Here is a 20,278-nt window from a genome sequence, read left to right as displayed (position 1 = left end):
ACACTATCCAAAAAACACCTCCTGAAGGGCCAGGCCTTGAATAGTGTATGACCCCACCCCCTTTAATATAGCAGTGCTCACAGGTACAGAGCACATAACAAGATTTTAAAACTCATGAGGGATAGAAAACTAGCCAAAATGATGAAATGGAAGAATTCTCCTCAAAAGAAATTCCAGGAAGAGGTGACAGCTAAAGAATTGATCAAAACAGATATAAGCAATATAACTGAACAAGAATTTAGAATAATAGTCATAAGATTAATCACTGGGCTTAAAAAAGGCATAGAAGACAGCAGAGAATCTATTGCTGTAGAGATCAAGAAACTAAAACATAGTCATGATGAATTAAAAAATGCTACAAATGAGGTGCAAAATAAAATGGAGGTGGCCACAGAGTGAGTTGAAGAGGCAGAGGGGATGCTAGGTGAATTAGAAGATGAAATTATGGAAAAAGAGGAAGCTGAGAAAAAGAGAAAAAAAATCCAGGATCACGAGGGGACAATTAGAGAACTAAGTGATTCAATCAAACAGAACAATATCCATATCATAGGAATTCCAGAAGAAGAAGAGAGAGACAAAGGGGCTGCAGGTGTACTTGAACAAATCATAGCTGAGAACATCCCCAGTCTGGGTAAGGAAACAGATTGAAATCCAAGAGGCAAAGAGAACTCCCTTCAGACGTAACTTGAATCGATTTCCTGCATGACATATCATAGTGAAACTGGCAAAATACAAGGATAAAGAGAGAATCCTGAAAGCAGCTAGGGATAAATGGGCTTTAACATATAAAGGTAGATACATAAGGGTAGTAGCAGACCTATCTACTGAAACTTGGCAGGCCAGAAAGGAGTGGTAGGAAATCTTCAATGTGATGAACAGGAAAAATATGCAGCCAAGAATCCCTTATCCAGCAAGCCTGTCATTCAGAATAAAAGGAGAGAGAAAGGTTTTCCCAAACAAAAACTGAAGGAATTCATCACCACTAAACCAGCCCTACAAGAGATCCTAAGGGGGACCCTGTGAGTGAAATGTTGCAAGGACCACAAAGTACCAGAGACATCACTACAACCATGAAACCTACAGAATTCACAATGACTCTAAACCCATATCTTTCAATAACACGAAATGTAAATGGACTAAATGCTCCAATCAAAAGACATAGTGTATCAGAATGGATAAAAAAAAAACAAACAAGATCCATCTATGTGCTGTCTATAAGAGACCCATTTTAGACCTGAGGACACCTTCAGATTGGAAGTGAGGGGATGGAGAATTATCTATCATGCTACTGGAAGTCAAAAGAAAGCTGGAGTAGCCATACTTATATCAGACAAACTAGACTTTAAATTAAAGGCTGTAACAAGAGATGAAGAATGGCATTATATCATAATTACAGGGTCTATCTATCAGGAAGAGCTAACAATTATAAATGTCTATGCACCAATTCAGAATCACCCAAATATATAAAACAATCACAAACATAAGCAATCTTATTGGTAAGAATGTGGTAATTGCAGGTAATTTAATACTCCACTTACAACAATGGATAGATCATCTAGACAGAAAATCAGTGAAGAAACAATGGCCCTGAATGATACACTGGACCAGATGGACTTGACAGATATATTTAGAACTCTACATCCTGAAGCAGCAGTATACTTTCTTCTCAAGTGCCTATGGCACATTCTCCAAGATAGATCACATACTGGGTCACAAAACAGCCCTCAATAAATATAAAAAGAAATGAGATCATACCATGCACACTTTCAGATCACAATGCTATGAAACTTGAAATCAACCACAGGAAAAAGTATGGAAAACCTCCAAAAGCATGGAGGTTAAACAACATCCTACTAAAGAATGAATGGGTCAACCAGGCAATTAGAGAAGAAATTTAAAAATATATGGAAACAAATGAAAATGAAAACACAACAATCTGAACCCTTTGGGATGCAACAAAGGCGGTCCTAAGAGGAAAACACATTGCAATCCAGGCCTATTTCAAGAAACAAGAAAAATCCCCAATACAAAATCTAACAGCACACCTAAAGGAACTAGAAGCAGAACAGCAAAGATACCCCAAACCCAGAAGAAGAAGAGAAATAATAGATCAGAGCAGAAATAAACAATATAGAATCCAAAAAACAGAACATACCAATGAAACTAAGAGATGGTTCTTTGAAAAAATAAACAAAATTGATAAACCTCTAGCCAGGCTTCTCAAAAAGAAAAGAGAGAAGACCCAAATAGATAAAATTATGAATGAAAATGGAATTGTTACAACCAATTCCTCAGAGATACAAGCAATTATCAGGGAATACTATGAAAAATTATATGCCAGCAAACTGGACAACCTGGAAGAAATGGACAAATTCCTAAGCACCCACATACTTCCAAAACTCAAATGGGAAAAAATAGACAATTTTAACAGACCCATAACTAGTGAAGAAATTGAATTAGTTATCAAAATCTCCCAACAAATAAGAGTCCTGGACCAGATGGCTTCCCTGGGGAATTCTACCAGAAATTTAAAGCAGAGTTAATACGTATCCTTCTCAAGCTGTTCCAAAAAATAGAAATGGAAGAAAAACTTCTGGACTCATTCTATGAAGCCAGCATGACTTTGATTCCCAAACCAGACAGAGACCCAGCAAAAAAAGAGAACTACAGGCCAATATCCCTGATGAATGTGGATGCAGAAATTCTCAACAAGATACTAGCAAATCTAATTCAATAGCATTTAAAAATTCTTCACCATGATCAAGTGGGATTCATTCCTGGGATGCAGGGCTGGTTCAATATTTGCAAATCAATCAATGTGATACATCACATTAATAAAAGAAAGGATAAGAACCATATGATCCTGTCAACAGATGCAGCAAAAGCATTTGACAAAATACAGCATCCTTTCTTAATAAAAATCCTCAAGAAAGTTGGGATAGAAGAAACACACTTAAACATCAAAAAAGCCATTTATGAAAAGCCCACAGCTAATATCATCCTCAATGGGGAAATACGGAGAGCTTTCCCCGAGATCAGGAACACAACAAGGATGTCCACTCTCATCACTGTTGTGTAACATAGTGTGGAAGTCCTAGCGTCAGCAATCAGACAACAAAATGAAATAAGAGATATCAAAATTGGCAAAAAGAAGTCAAACTTTCACTTTTTTCAGATGACATGATAGTCTACGTGGAAAACCCAACAGACTCCACCAAAAGTCTGCTAGAACTGATACATGAATTCAGCAAAATCTTAGGGTACAAAATCAATCTCAGGTACCAAAATAGGTTGCATTTTTATACACCAATAATGAAGCAATAGAAAGAGAAATAAAGAAATGGATCCCATTCACAATTGCACCAAGAACCATTGAATACCTAGGAATAAACCTAACCAAAGACAGAAAAGATCTGTATGCTGAAAACTATAGAAAGCTTATGAAGGAAATTGAAGAAGACACAAAGAAATGGAAAAACATTCCCTGCTCAAGGACTAGAAGAATATTGTTAAAATGTCAATACTACCCAAAGCAATCTACACATTCAATGCAATCCCAATCAAAATTGCACCAGCATTCTTCTCAAAGCCAGAACAATCCTAAAATTTGCATGGAACCACAAAAGACCCCAATTAGCCAAAGTAATATTGAAGAAGAAAACCAAAGTAGGACACATCACAATCCCAGACTTTAGCCTCTACTACAAACCTGTAATCATTAAGACTGTATGGTATTGATAAAACAAAAAACAAAAAAAAACAAAAAACCAGACACAGAGACCAATGGAATAGAATAGAGAACCCAGAATTGGACCCACAAATGTACAGCCAACTAATCTTTGACAAAGCAGGAAAGAATATCCAATGGAAAAAAGAGTCTCTTTAACAAATGGTGCTGGGAGAACTGGACAGTGACATGCAGAAGAATGAAACTAGACCACTTTCTTACACCATTCACAAAAATAAACTCAAAATGGATGAAAGACCTGAATGTGAGACAGGAGACCATCAAAATCCTAGAGGAGAAAGCAGGAAAAAACCTCTTTAACCTCAGCTGCAGCAGTTTCTTACTCGACACATCTCCAAAGGCAAGGGAATTAAGAGCAAAAATGAACTATTGGGACCTCATCAAGATAAAAATCCTCTGCACTGCAAAGGAAACAATAAAAAAAAAACTAAAAGGCAACTGACAGAATGGGAAAAGATATTTGCAAATGACATATTGGATAAAGGGCTAGTATCTAAAATCTATAAAAAACTCACCAAACTACACACCAAAAAACAAATAATCCAGTAAAGAAATGGGCAGAAGACATGAACAGACACTTTTCCAAAGAAGACATCAAATGGCCAGCAGACACACGAAACAGTGCTCAACATCACTCATCATCAGGGAAATACAAATCAAAACCGAGATACCACCTCACACCGGTCAGAGTGGCTAAAATGAACAAATCAGGAGACTATAGATGCTGGTGATGATGTGGAGAAACGAGAACCCTCTTGCACTGTTGGTGGGAATGCAAACTGGTGCAGCTGCTCTGGAAAACAGTGTGGAGTTTCCTCAAAAAATTAAAAGTAGAGCTACCCTATGACCCAGAAATAGCACTGCTAGGAATTTACCCAGGAGTGCTGATGCATTGGGGCACATGTACCCCAACATTCATAGCAGCACTTTCAACAATAGCCAAATTATGGAAAGAGCCTACATGTCCATCAACTGATGAATGGATAAAGAAGATGTGGTTTATATATACAATGGAATACTACTTGGCAATGAGAAAGAATGAAATCATGCCATTTGCAGCAATGTGGATGGAACTGGGAGGTATTATGCTGAGTGAAATAAGTCAGTCTGAGAAAGACAGATGCCATATGTTTTCACTCATATGTGGATCTTGAGAAACTTAATAGAAGACCATGGGGGGAGGGGAAAGGAGAAAAAAAAGGTTACAAACAGAGAGGGAGGGAGGCAAACCGTAAGAGACTCTTGAATACAGAGAACAAACTGAGGGTTGATGGGGGTGTGGGGGAGAGGGGAAAGTGGGTGATGGGCATTGAGGAGGACACTTGTTGGGATGAGCACTGGGTGTTGTATGGAAACCAATCTGACAATAGATTATATTTAAAAATATAAAAATAAATAAAATTTAAAAAATTAGGATTCTGAACTTAGATGATGAGCTCTCAAAGTAAGTGAGTATCTATTATGTGGTAGGTAGCACTACAGCTGTGATTAAGACACCCTTCCCATAGAGGTTATATTCTAGAAAGACATGTAAACTAGCGAATAGTAGCTTACTATATCCTAGGAGTCCAAAACAAATGGACACAGTATTTGAGAATAGGGGGACCTGCTTTGGATGGAATGGTTGAAGGGACTAAGCTGAGACCGGATGAGTAAAAAGGACTCCAACATGCATAGAGCCAAGGAACCCACTTTACAGTAGAAAGAATGGCACAAAGTCCTGGAGCCAAAGAGCTTGGTGCTCTTCAACTATCAGAAGCATGAAATAAAGCTGGATAGAGTGGCAGGGCCCCATCATCTAAGGCCTCCCCTATAGGTGCAAAGGGAAACCATTGTAGGGTAAGCCAGAGATAATGTGCTCTGATTGAACCTTGTTTTGGCAACTGTATAGAAAAGTGGGTTGCAGAAGGAGACTTAAGAATTGGAAAACCAGGGGCGCCTGGGTGGCTCAGTCGGTTAAGCATCCGACTTCAGCTCAGGTCATGATCTCACAGTTCATGGGTTCAAGCCCCATGTCAGGCTCTGTGCTGACAGCTCAGAGCCTGGAGCCTGCTTTGGATTCTGTGTCTCCCTCTCTCTCTGCCCCTCCCCCACTCTCACTTTGCCTCACTGTCTCAAAAATAAATAAATGTAAAAAAAAAGAGTTGGAAAACCAGTTTTTACATTTACATAAGCTAGAGATAATGATGGTGATTGGAGGGTGGTGAGGAGGTCATAGGGATGGGACAAAGTGTGTATGGATTCAATAACATTTAGGAGAGAGAATCCAAGGACTTGTGGGAGTAGGATTTCAGAGTAAATCCTCAAACTTTTGGTTTGATCAACCAAAAGTTAGGGTACCATGTAACACAGGAGGGTTGGCAGACGTAGTTCAGGTTCTCTCTAGACATGTTAAAGATACTTCACCAGTGTGCATGCAAATGAAGAGGTCCTACAGGCTGTTAGGTACTAGTCTAGAACTCAAAAGGACAGGTCTTGACTGACATAGGAATTTGAAAGACATGGTTATGTTTCAATGACCTGTGTGTCTAGATGGTTCTTAAAAACAGGAGTATAGGAGATAACCCAGGAAGACAATCCAGAATAAAGAGGGCTCAAGACAGCCTGAAGAACTCCGAATATTTAGAGACCAAATAGAGCAGGAGCCAACAAGGGAGACTTAAAGGAGGCCAGAGAAGAAGGAGAAAAAAACCAAAACATTAAGAGGGTTTTATCCCAAAAGCAAAGAGGAGAACAGTTCTAAAAGAAAGCATTTGATAGCTTACATGCCTAAGAAATGCTGACAGACTAAGAATAGCACAGGAAAACAAAATGGGAGTGGTGATTGTGACAAAATAAATCCTATGGAAAGATAGGGATGGAAGCCATATTGGTGAGAATTGAGGAGTGATCAGAAACAACCCAGAAATCATGCTTTTCAGTGTAAAGAAGAATGTCTGAGGATGATTGTTACAGCATTATTTATAGCAGCTCAAAATTGGATCTGTATCAATAGTGGAATGGTTAAATTCAACATGATAAATCCTTTCAAATTAATATACAGTAAGGAGCTATTAACACTGAAATAGGAAAATCTTGCTGTGTAAAAAAAAAAAAAAGAAAGAAAACAAGTTGTAGAACAATATTAAACACAGAACAGAAGGATTCCATCTGTATAAAACATAACATGCTAGCTATTCTCTGTAGGTAAATCTGCATGTAAATTAACAGGGAAAGACCTCCAAGGAAATATTTCTAACTACTCACAGTAGTGACTTCTGGAGAAGGAGGGGAGGTAGGGATTGATCGTTTTTAGTTTTACCTATAAATGTTTGAATATATCATAACAAGAATGTTTTATGCATTATTTTAAAAAATTAAGTGAATAGAATGTAAAGAAGGGGAAGCAGAATGTGTAGAACTCCTGAGAATTTTGTCCTAAAGTAGAGCTGAGAGGTAGGGTTAATAAACATTTTGTGTTTAGGACAGCAGGTTTACTTGCATGCAAATGGGAATGCTACAGAGGTAGAGATTGATTTTGTAGGAAAAAGGATACCTGAAAAAGAAAATCCATTGTGTGGTCAAGAAAAAATGGGATTTGGATAGAAGAAACTAGTCTTACACAGGAGGAAAGTCATTTCTTCCACCATAGCCAGTGGATTAAAGATGAGTGCACGGAGCACCTAAATATGTAAAGCATGTTTTGATAGACCTAATGAGAGAAAGAAAGAGTAATAAAATAGTAGGAGAATTCAATAACCCACTTCACTTACATCAGTGGATAAATCATCCAGACTAAAAACAAAACAAAACAAAACAAAACAAAACAAAACAAAACACTGGCCTCAAAGAACACATTAGACCAGATGAAACATAACATGTTATATAGCACATTTCACTCAAAAGCAACACAATAAATGTCCAAGTGCACATGGAACATTTTGCAGGATCAATCATGTTAGGCTGCAAAATAAGTCTTAAATTTGAGAAGACTGAAATCATATTAAGTGTCCTCTTCCAACCACACTGGTATGAAACCAAAAATCAATTACAGGAGAAAATAAGAAAATTCACAAATTATGTGGAGATTAGACAGCATGCTACTGAACAACCAATGGGTCAATGAAGTCAGAATAGAAAGCACGTTGGGACAAATGAAAATGGACTACAAACCAAAATTTACGGGATGAAGCGAAAGCAGTTCTAAGAGGAAAGTTCACAGTGCTAAAATGCTGACACCTCAAGAAACAAGCAAACAAATCTCAAGTTAACTTCACAGCTCAAGGAACTGGAAAAGGGACAAATGAAACCCAATGCCTAGGAATGAACTTAAAACCTGTATTCTGACAACAATAAAACAATTATTAAAGAAACTGAAGACTGTACAAATGGAAAAATATTTTTTTAGATTTTTTTAATGTTTATTTATTTTTGAGACAGAGAGAGACAGAGCATGAACAGGGGAGGGTCAGAGAGAGAGAGAGAGAGAGACAGAATCTGAAACAGGCTCCAGGCTCCGAGCTGCCAGCACAGAGCCTGATGTGGGGCTCAAACTCACAGACCGTGAGATCATGACCTGGGCTGAAGTCGGACGCTCAACCACTGAGCCACCCAGGTGCCCCCAATGGGAAAATATTCTATGCTCTTATATTGGAAGCATTAGTATTGTTTGAAATGTCCGTACTACCAAAAATCAATCTAGACCCTATCAAAACACCAGTAGCATTTTTCACAGAACCAGAACAAATTAATCCTAAAATTTGGATGGAACCACAAAAGACTCTGTATAGTCAAAGCAATCTTAAAAACAAGAAAGCTGATGGTACCACCATCAGAGATTTCAACACATACTACAGACCTATAATAAAAAGTATGGAACTAGCACAAAAATAGACTCTTAGATCAGTGGAACAGAATACAGAGCCCAGAAATAAACCCACACTTACATGGTCAGTTAATCTATGACAAAGGGGACATAAATATACAATGAGGAAAAGACAGTCTCTTCAAAAAATAGTGCTGGGAAAACTGGATAGCTACATGCAAAAGAGCAAAACTAAATCACTTTTTGCACTATACAAGAAAATAAACTCAAAATGGATTAAAAACCTAAATGTGAGAGCTGAAAGCATAAAACCAGAACACAGGCAGTAAATTTTTTGACATTGGCCATAGCAGCACAACATTTTTTCTAGATAGGTTTCCTCAAGCAAAGGAAACAAAAGCAAAAATAAGATATTAGGATTACACCAAATTTGGGATTATACAGCAAAGGTAACCAACAAAATGGAAAGGCAACCTACTAAATGGAAGAAGGCATTTGCAAATGATGTATCTGATAAGGGTTTAATGTCTAAAATATAAAGAATTTATACAACACCAAATATATGATTAAAAAATGGGCAGAGAATCTGAATAGACGTCTTTGGAAGGACGTTTGGCAATATACAGATGCCAACAGATACCTGAAAAGATGCTCAACACCACTCATCATCAGGGAAATACAAGCCAAAGCCACAACGAGATATCACCTCACACCTGTCAGAATGACTAGAATCAAAAAGACAAGAAATAACAAATGATGGCAAGGAGATGGAGAAAAATGAACCCTAATGCACTGTTGGTAGGAATGTAAACTGGTATAGCCACTATGGAAAACAGTATGGAAGTTCCTCAAAGGATTAAAAATAGAAATAGCATACAATCCAGTAAATCTACTACTGAATATTTGCCCCCCTCCAAAAAAAAAAAAAACAATAATTTGAAAAGATATATGCACCTGTAAGGTTTATTGAAGATTGACAATAGCCGGGGTGCCTGGGTGGCTCAGTCGGTTAAGTGTCTGACTTTGGCTCCAGTCATGATCTCACAGTTCTTTAGTTCAAGTCCCGCATCAGGCTCTGTGCTGATGGTGTAGAGCCTGCTTGGGATTCTCTCTCTCTCCTTCTGTCTCTGCCCCTATGCCCCACTCATGCTCTCTCAAAATAAATTTTTAAAAAAGATTTACATTAGCCAAGATGTGGAAACAACCCAAATGTCCATCAATAGATAAATGGATAAAGGATATATATATATGATATATATATATATATATATATATCATATATATATATCTGATATAAATAAATATATATCAGATATAAATAAAATATATATACAATTATATATGATATATGACATATATATTGATATATATATCATATATATATCTGATATAAATATATATCATATATATATCTGATATAAATATATATCAGATACAAATAAAATATAAATATATATACAATTATATATGATATATGATATATAATACATAAATATATTTAATTATATATACATATATATACATATATATATATATATCACACAATAGAATATTACCCAGCCATAAAAAAAGGAGATCTTGCCATTTGCAAGATGGATGAGCCTAGAGGGTATTATATTCTAAGTGAAATATGTCTGAGAAAGACAAATACTGTATGATTTCACTTATATGTGAAATCTTTAAAAAAAAAAAAAAAACAGAAACAGATCCATAACAAGAGACAACTGGTGGTTGCCAGAAGGGAGAGAGTTGAGGGGATGCACCAAATGGGTAGAGGGAATGGGAGATACAGTCTTCCTGTTATGAAATGAATAAATCATGGGAATTAAACATACACATAGGGAATATGGTCAATGGTATTATAACAACATTGTATGGTGACAAATGGTAGCTACCCTTGTGGTGAGCTCAGCATAACATATAGAGTTGTTGAACCACTATGTTGCACATTTGAAATTAATGGAACTGTGTGTCATCTATACTTCAATAAACAAATGCTTTGATGAAAGGAGGAAAAATGAAGCCTAAAGTTAGAAGGAATAACAAATATCAGAGCATAAACAAATGAAATGAAGACTACAAAGACAATAGAAAAGATTGATGAAACTAAGAACTAGTTCTTTGGAAATTGACAAACCTTTAGATGAACTCAAGGAAAAAAAAGAGAGAGAGAGAGAGGACTCACAAAAAGAAATGAAAGACGTTACAACTGATACCACAGAAATACAAAAGATCCTAAGTGGCTACTCTGAATAATTATATGCCAACATGTTAGACAATGTAGAAGAAATGGTTAAGTTCCTATAAACATATAACCTTGCAAGACTGAGTCATGAAGAAACAGAAAATCTGGACAGACTTATTGCTAGTAAGGAGTAATCAAAAATCTCCCAATGACAACAGCACTACATGACTAGATGACTTCACCCATGAATTTTATCAAACATTTGAAGAATACTAATCTTCTAAAACTCTTCCAAAAACATAGAAGATGAAGAAACACTTCCAAACTCATTTTATGAGGCCAGCATTACCTTGATGCCAAAACCAAGACAAGAACAAAAGAAATTACAGGCCAATATCCCTCACGAATATAGTTGCAGAAATCCTTAAAGTATCACCAAAATGAATTCAACAACACAATAAAAGGATCATATACCATAACCAGGTAGAATTTATTCCAGGGATGCAAGAATGGTTCAGCATCCAGAAAAGTCAATCAACATGATATACTAAATTAACAAAATGAAGGAGAAAAATTTTATGATATCAATAGATGCCAGAAAGCATTTTACAAAATACATATTTATGATAAAAACTCTCAGGGTGGGTATAGAAGGAATACACCGCAACATAGTAAAGGCCATATATGACAAGCCTGTGGCTAACATTATATTCAATGATGAAAAGCTCAAAGCTTTTAGTTTAAGATCAGGAATAAGACAAAGATTGCCCACTGTCACCACTTCTATTCAACATGGTACTGAATGTCTGAGTCAAAGCAATTCGGTAAGAAATAGAAATAAAAGGTGCCCACATTTGAAAGGAAGTAAACTTCTTCCTTTCTATAACTACTTACAGATGACATGACATTATATATAGAAAACCTTAAAGATGCCACCAAAAAAATAACTGTTAGAACAATTCGGTAAAGTTACAGGATATAAAAAATGATATATAGATATCTTTGTTTCTATACAGTAATGAACTATCAGAAAGAGAAATTAAAAAACAACAACAACAACAAAAAACAGTCCCATTTACAATTGCATCAAAAAGAACAAAATACTAAGGAATAAATTTAACCAAGGAAGTTAAAGACACATATGCTGAAAACTATAAGACTTTGATGAAAAAAAACTCAAGAGGACATGAATAAGTGGAAAGATAACTCTGTGCCCATGGATTGGAAAAATATTGTTAAAATATCTATACCACCCAAAGCAACCTACAGATTCAATGCAATCCTCATCAAAATTCCAGAGTCCTTTTTCACAGAAATAGAACAATCTTAAAATTTTTATGGACCCACAAACTAGCCAAAGCAATCCTGAGAAAGAAAACCAAAGCTGGAGGCATCACACTTCCTGATTTCCAACTGTATGACAAACTTATAGTAAACAAAACAGTATGGTATTGACATTGAAAAACAGACACATAGACCAATGGAACAGAATAGTGCACTCAGAAGTAAATCCATGAATAAAGACGCATGCAAATGTAGACAGGATTACGGGTTTAAGGATAGGAAGATAGAAAATCAAAACCATCAGATAGCCCTTCCAAGATGGAAGTAGGAGGAGAACAAGCAGGCAACTTTAAAGGACAAAGTATGAAACAGTCATCTTCAAGATGGGAAAGAACAGCATGACTTCTGGGCAGGGTTGAGTACCCATGAGAAGCTTGTTAGGACTTCAAAACCCTGTTCTATAGTTTTCCAGCCATGTTCACCTCCTGCAGGGCAGGCAACTGGAGTGCAAGCAGGATAGGGTCTTAGGAGGTGAGTCCGATAGAGGGAGGAAGTAAATGAGTAAACAGCATTTTCAGAGGACTGACTACATTGATGCAGTGTTTTTACAAAAAAGGAAATAATTATGGCTTCATGAGGGACAAGCAAAGCCAGGAAGAACCTGGTGTAGATGGAAAAAGTGATGGATTCTGGGGATCAGAAGTCTTGACAAGGTCGAAAGGTGGCAGTGGGAGTGACTGAGCAAGTAAATGGACACATGGGAGATGCTGGGCAGGGCAGGATTTTCGCAGTAATGCAGATTCCAGGGTAAACAAGGACTAAGTGAACATGAGAGGATACAGAGGTGGAAGAAGATGGTTGCAGCTCTTCAGGTCAAGGATCTGAGACAAGGGGATTAAATAGGTCACTGAGAAAGAAAATGAGAACAGGGATAAGAAGAGTAGGAGGTAAACCATCTTCACTGGATGAGGGAGTTGGGAGACAAGAGAGGGCAGCAGTAAAGAGGGTAATAAGAAGTTGGTGTAATGATACGAATGAGTTTCGAAGGAGTGGGAGATTTTGCATCAAGCAGTTTATAAAGGACACTGGAGGGCAAGCACAAAATCCAATCACCTCCTGACTCTGGTATGTGGAATATAAAAGTTAGGGGGGAAGAACACTTACAAAATTTCATTTAAAGAAGGATAGTTGAGGATACAGAGAGGGTTTCTGATCTAGACCCCAGAAGGTACTTTGAAAGGGATTGAGAAGGAGGGAGCAAGGGTAGGACAAGATTTGGTCAGATTAAGGGCATGGCTCCTAATCCTGGCAGTACATTAGAAGGTTTTAAAAGAGCTATAAGCAACTAGTTATGTACAAGGGAAACCCTATAAGGATATCAGCTGATTCTTCAGCAGAAACTTTGTAGGCCAGAAGGGAGTGGGGCATGATATTTTCAAAGTGCTGAAGAAAAAACCTGCAGGCAAAATACCCTATCCAGCAAGGCTATCATTCAGAATAGGAGGAGAGATGAACTTGTTTGGGAAACTCTTTAAGTAATGCATGACCACTAAACCAGCCCTACGAGAAATGTTGAAGGGAATGCTTTGAGTGGAAGAGAGAAGTAGGAGTAAGAAAAGTAAGAAGCACAGAAACAGTAAAAATAATCATACCTACAAAAATCAGTCAAGGGATTCACAAAAGAAAGGGGTGTAAAATATGACACCATATATCTAAGAATGTGGGGGGGCGGGGAAGAGGAGGAGGAATAAGAAATGGGTTCAAACCTAAGTGACCATCAACTTAATACAGACTGCTATATGCATAAGATGTTGTATACAAACCTACTGGTGACCACAAATCAAAAACAAGTAATAGACAAAAAACAGAGAAAGGAATCCAAGCATATCACTAAAGAAAGCCAGCAAACCATGAAAGAGAGCAAGAAAGAAACAGAGAAGAACTACAAAAACCATAAAGTAACAAAATGGTAATAAGTATATACTTATCAATAATTACTTTTAAGGTAAATGTAAATTACTTTGAATGTAAATGTTTCAATCAAAAGAGATGGGGTGACGGAATGGATAAAAAAAGAAAACCCATCTATAGGCTGCCTACAGGACACCTAAAGACACATGCAGAGTGAAAGTGAAGGGATGGAAAAACACTTATGAAAATGAAAGTAAAAAGAAACCCAGGGTAGCAATACGTATAATTGGACAAAACAGACTTTAAAACGGAGAAGGACACTATAATCACAAAGGGAATGATCCAACAAGAAGATAGAACAATTATAAATATTTATGCATCTAACATGGAAGCAAATATATAAAGCAGCTAACAGTAAACATAAAGGAAGTAACCAATAGTAATACAGTAATAGGTGACTTTAACAACCCACTTGCATTAATGGATAGGTTAACCAAGCAGAAAAAGAAACAGTGGCTCTGAAGGATACATGGGACCAGATGGATCTAACAGATATTCAGAACATTCCATCCCAAAACAGCAGAACACACATTCTTTTCAAGTGCACATGGGATATTCTCCAGAATAGAACACGTATTAGGCCACCAAAGAAGTCTCAACAAATTTTACAAGATCAAAGTCCAACCACAATGCTATGAAACAAATAAGTCAGAAGAAAAAAATCTGGAAAGAGCACAAATACATGGATGTTAAATAGCATGCTACTAAACAATTAATGGACCAACCAAGAAATGAAAGAGGAAATAAATACATGGGGCAAAGAAAATAAAAACACAATGGTCCAAAAAGCTTTGGGATGCAGCAAAAAGTTCTAATAGAGTAGTTTATAGCAATACAAGCCTATATCAAGAAGCAAGAAAAATCTCAAACAACCTAACAGTATATCTAAAAGGAGCTAGAAGAAGAAGAATTAAAAAACCCAAAATGGGCAAAAGAAAGGAAATAATAAAGATCAGAACAGAAATAAATGACATAAAAAAATAGATCAAGGAAACCAGGGGTTGGTTCTTTGAAAAGTTCAATGAAATTGATAAACCTTTAGCCAGACTCATAAAAAAGAACTCAGACAAAATCAGCAATGATAACACACTACCAACACCACAGAATACAAAGGATGATGAGAGGATATTGTGAAATATTATACGGCAACATTGGACAACATAGGAGAAGTGGATAAATTCCTAGCAACATATAACCTCCCAAAATTGAATCAAGAAGAAATAGAAAATCTGAACAGATCAATTACCATCAATGAAATTGAGTCAGTCATCAAAAAACTTCCAACAAACAAAAGTCCAGGACCAGACAGCTTCACAGGTGAATTCTACGTTCAAATAAGCATTAATACCTATTCTCAAACGGTTCCAAAATAATAATAATAATAATAATAATAATAATAATAATAATAAAATAAATAGAAAAAGAAGGAAAATTTCCAAATTTATTCTATGTGGCCAGTATTACCCTGACACCAAAATATATAGATATAGACACTACAAAAAAGAACTGTAGCCAATCTCTGATTAACATAGAAGCAAAAATCCTCAACAAAATATTAGCAAACACAATCCAATAATACATTTGAAAAAATCACTCAACATGATCAGGTGAAATTTATTCCTGGGATGCAAGGGTGGTTCAATATTAGCAAATTAATCAATGTGATACATCACATCAACAAGAGAAAGGATAAAAATCATGATTAATAGATGCAGAAAAAGCATTGACAAAGCACAATATCCATTCATGATAAAAACTCTCAACAAAGTAGGTTTAGAGGGAACATTCTTCAACATAATAACATCCCTATATGAAAACCCACAGCTAAAATTTCCCCTAGGTCAGGAACAAGACAAAGATGTCAATTTTCACCACTTCTATTCACCATAGTACCAGAAGTCCTAGCCACAGCAATCAGACAAGAAATAAAATACATCCAAATTGGTAAGGAAGAAGTAAAACCTTCACTATTTGCAGATGACATGATACGACATATAAAAAACCCTGAAGACTCTACCAAAAACTATCAAAACTGATAAATGAATTCAGTAAGGTCACAGGATACAAAAAACAAAAAAACAACATACAGAAATCCATTGCATTTGTATACACTAATAATGAAGTAGGAGAAAGAAAACAATCCCATTTATAATTGCACTAAAAAGAATAAAAAACCCTAGGAACTAACTTAACCAAGGAGGTGATAGATCTGTACTCTGAACATTACAAAACATTGAAGAAACTGAAGACGATAAAAACAAATGGAAAGACATTCCATGCTCATGAATTGGAAGAATATTGTTAAAATGTCCACCCTACTGAAAGCAATCTATAAATTTAACGTAATCCCTACCAAAATACCAATAGCATTTTTCACAGAACTGGCATAATCCTAAAATTTGTATGGAACCACAAAAAGACCCCAAATAGCCAAAGCAATCTTTGAAAAGAACAAACTGGAAGTATTACAATCCTAGATTTTAAGATATAGTACAATGCTATAGTAACCCAAACAATATGGTAGTGGAACAAAATAGACACATATATCAATGAAACAGAATAGAGTCCAGTAACAAGCCTATGATTATACAGTCAGTCTTTGACAAAGGAGGCAAGAATATGCAATGGGGAAAAGGCCATTTCTTCAACGAATTGTGTTGGGAAAACTGGATGGCTACATGCAAAAGAATGAGATCGGACGACTTTCTTGTATCATACACAAAAACAAACTCAGAATGGATTAAAGACCTAAATGTGAGACCTGAAAGCATAAAACTCCTAGAAGAGAGCACAGGCAGTAATTTCTCTGATATCAGCTCTAACATTTTTCCAGGTAGGCCTCCTGAGGCAACGGAAACAAAAAGCAAAAATAAGTGACTGGGATTATATCAAAATAGAAAGTATCTGCACAGCAAAGGAAACAACAAGAAGATAACTTAGTGAATGGGAGATGATATTTGCAGATGATATATCCAATAAAGAGCTAGTACCCAAAATATACAAAGAACTGATACAACTGAATACCAAAATAATCCAATTTAAAAGTGGACAGCAGACATGAACAGACATTTCTCCAAAGAGGACATACAGATGGGCCAACACGTGAAAGGATGTTCAACATCACTCATCATTGGGGAAATGTAAATCAAAACTACAATGGGATACTGTCTCACACCTGTCACAATGGCTAAAAATCAAAAACACAAGAAACAACAAACATTGGTGAGGATGCGAAGAAAAAGGAACCCTTGTGCACAGTTGATGGGAATGAAAACTGGTGCATCCACTCTGGAAAACAGTATGGAGGTTCCTCAAAAATTTTTAAATAGAACTAGTCCATGATCCAGCAATCACACTATTGGGTATTTACCCAAAGAACACAAAAACACTAGTTTGAAAAAGATATGTGCACCCCTATGTTTATAGCAGTATTATTTACAATAGCCAAAATATAAACTCAACTCAAGTGTCTACTGATAAATGGATAAAGGTGTGTATAAACACACACACACACACACACATAAATATGGCATGTGTGTATATATATATGACATATATATATGTGGTATATTTATGTGTATATATATACACACATACACACAATGAAATATTACTTATACATAAAAAAAGAATGAAATCTTACCATTTGCAATAACATGGATGGATCTAGAGAGTATAATGCTAAGTGTAATAACTCAGAGAAAGACAAATACCATATGATTTCACTCATGTGGAATTTAATAAACAAATAATTTCTTTGTTCAAATAAAAAAAAAGACTCTTAACTGGAGAACAAACAGATGGTCACAAGAGGGAGGTTTTGGCGGGGGTGGATAATGGGTGAAGGAGATTAAGAGTACATCTATCATGATGGGCACTGAACACGGAAGTTTTGAATCACTATATTGTACATCTGAAATTAATCTAACATTGTATGTTAACTATACTGGAATTTTTAAAAATAAAATCAATTCTTCTTTAAAAAGTTCAGGGCACTCACAAAAAGATGTAAACTATAGCAACATATTATAAAACATGGGAGAGAGGGGAGTAAAAATGAAGTTCTTTTAGAATGTATTTGAATTTCAGTGACCATCAACCTAACATAGACTGCCAATTGCATAGGATGTTATATGTGAACCTCGTGGTAACTGCAAACCAAAGACATAGGATTCACAAAAAATAAAGAAAAAGAAAGCCACACCTAACACTAAAGAGAGTCATCAATCACAAGGAAAGAGAGCAAGAAGGAACAGAGAAGAACTATAAAAACAACCATAAAACAATGAACAAAATAAAGTATATACCTGTCAATGGTTACTTTAATTGTAAATGGTCTAAATGCTTTAATTAAAAGACATAGTGATAGGATGGATTAAAAAAAGACACCTGTATAAGCTGCCTACAAAAGACTCATTTCAGAACTAAAGACACATACAGACTGAAAGGAAGGAAAGGAAAAAGATGTTCCATGCAAATGAAAGGAAAAAAAAATCTGGGGTAGCAATATTTATACCAGACAAAATACACTTTAAAATAGAAACTGTAACAAGAAACAAAGAAGGGCATTACATAACGATAAAAGGATCAATCAAACAAGAAGGTAACATTTGTAAGTATCTATGCACTCAACATTGGAACACCTAAATACATAAAGCAAATATTAGCAGACAAAGGGAGAAACTGACAGTAATACAATAGTTGCAGACTTTAACATCCCCCTTATATCAATAGATAGGTCATCCAGGCAAGGGAAAAAAAATAGGGAAACCATGTTTGAATGACATATTAGACCAGATGGACTTAACAGATATATACAAGACATTTTGCCCCACAACAATAGAATCATATTTTTCAAGGGCACATGGAACACTCTCCAGGATAGCTCACATTAGACTACAAAACAAGTCTCAATAAGTTTACCAAGATTGAAATATCATCAAGCATCTTTTCTGACCACAATGGTGTGAAACTAGAAATCAGTTACAAGAAAAAGAAATGGAAAAAACACAAACGTGTGGAGGCTAAACAAAATGCTACTAAGCAATCAGTGGGGCAATGGAGAAATCAAAGAGGAGATTAACAACAACAACAACAACAACAACAACATATCTTGAGGCAGATGAAAATGAAAAAACAGTCCAAAAATCTTTGAAGGCATGGCAAAAGTTCTAAGAGTGAAATTTACGCTGATACAGGCCTATCTCAGAAATAAGAAAAATCTTCAAGCGATCTAACCTGACAGGTGGAAGAATGAGAATGAAGCCCAAAGTTAGTAGAAGGATATAGAGATCAAGCAAAAATAGGTGACATAGAGACGCCCCTCCAAAAAAGAAGAGAGAAACTAAAAAGGTAAACAAAACAAGAGCTTGGTCTTTGAAAAGTTAAAGAAAATTGATAAGCCTTTAGCCAGACTCATCAAGAAAGAAAGAACCCAAAATAATATCGGAAATGAAAGAGGAGCAACAACTGACACCACAGAAACACAAAAGGTTTATAACAGAGCATGAACAAGTATATGCCAACAAATTAGACAACCCAGAAAAAAGGGATAAATTCTTCAAAACATAATCTTTCCAAACTGAATCTGGAAGAAATAGAAAATCTGAACAGACCAATTGCTAGTAACAAAATTGAATTGGTAATCAAAAACTCTCAACTGATGAAAGTCTAGGGCCAAATGGATTCACTGGTGAATTCTACTGAACATTTACAGAAGGGTTAATACTTATTCTTCCCAGACTATTCAAAAAAAAAAAAAAAGCCACCAGAAGATGAAAGAAAACGCTCAGATACATTCTACGATGCCAGCATTACCCTGATTACAAAACCAAAGACCCTACAAAAAAAGGAAACTATAGGCCAATATCCCTGATGAACATGGATGCAAAAAATCTTCAACAAAATGTTAGCAAGCTACATTCAACAATACATTAAAAGAATCATTCACCATTATTAAGTGGGATTTATTCCAGAGATTCAAGGATGGCTCAATACCCACAAATTAATGTCGTACACAACATCAACAAAATGAAGGATAAAAATCCTATGATCAAGGGCACCTGAGTGGCTCAGTCAGTTGAGCATTCGATTTCAGTTCAGGTCATGATCTTGCAGTTCGTGAGCTCAATCCCAGCAACAGGCTCCCTGCTGTCAGCACGGAGCTCACGTCAGATCCTCCGCCCCCCTCTGTTTGCCCCTCCCCCACTTGTGCCCTCTCAAAAATAAATATTAAAAAAATTTTTTTTACATTTATTTATTTTTGAGAGACAGAGAGAGACAGAGC

The sequence above is a fragment of the Prionailurus bengalensis genome, chromosome D4 (assembly GCF_016509475.1).
Source record: "Prionailurus bengalensis isolate Pbe53 chromosome D4, Fcat_Pben_1.1_paternal_pri, whole genome shotgun sequence".
Classification (NCBI taxonomy): Eukaryota; Metazoa; Chordata; class Mammalia; order Carnivora; family Felidae; genus Prionailurus; species Prionailurus bengalensis.
Note: the sequence above shows the minus strand (reverse complement) of the source record.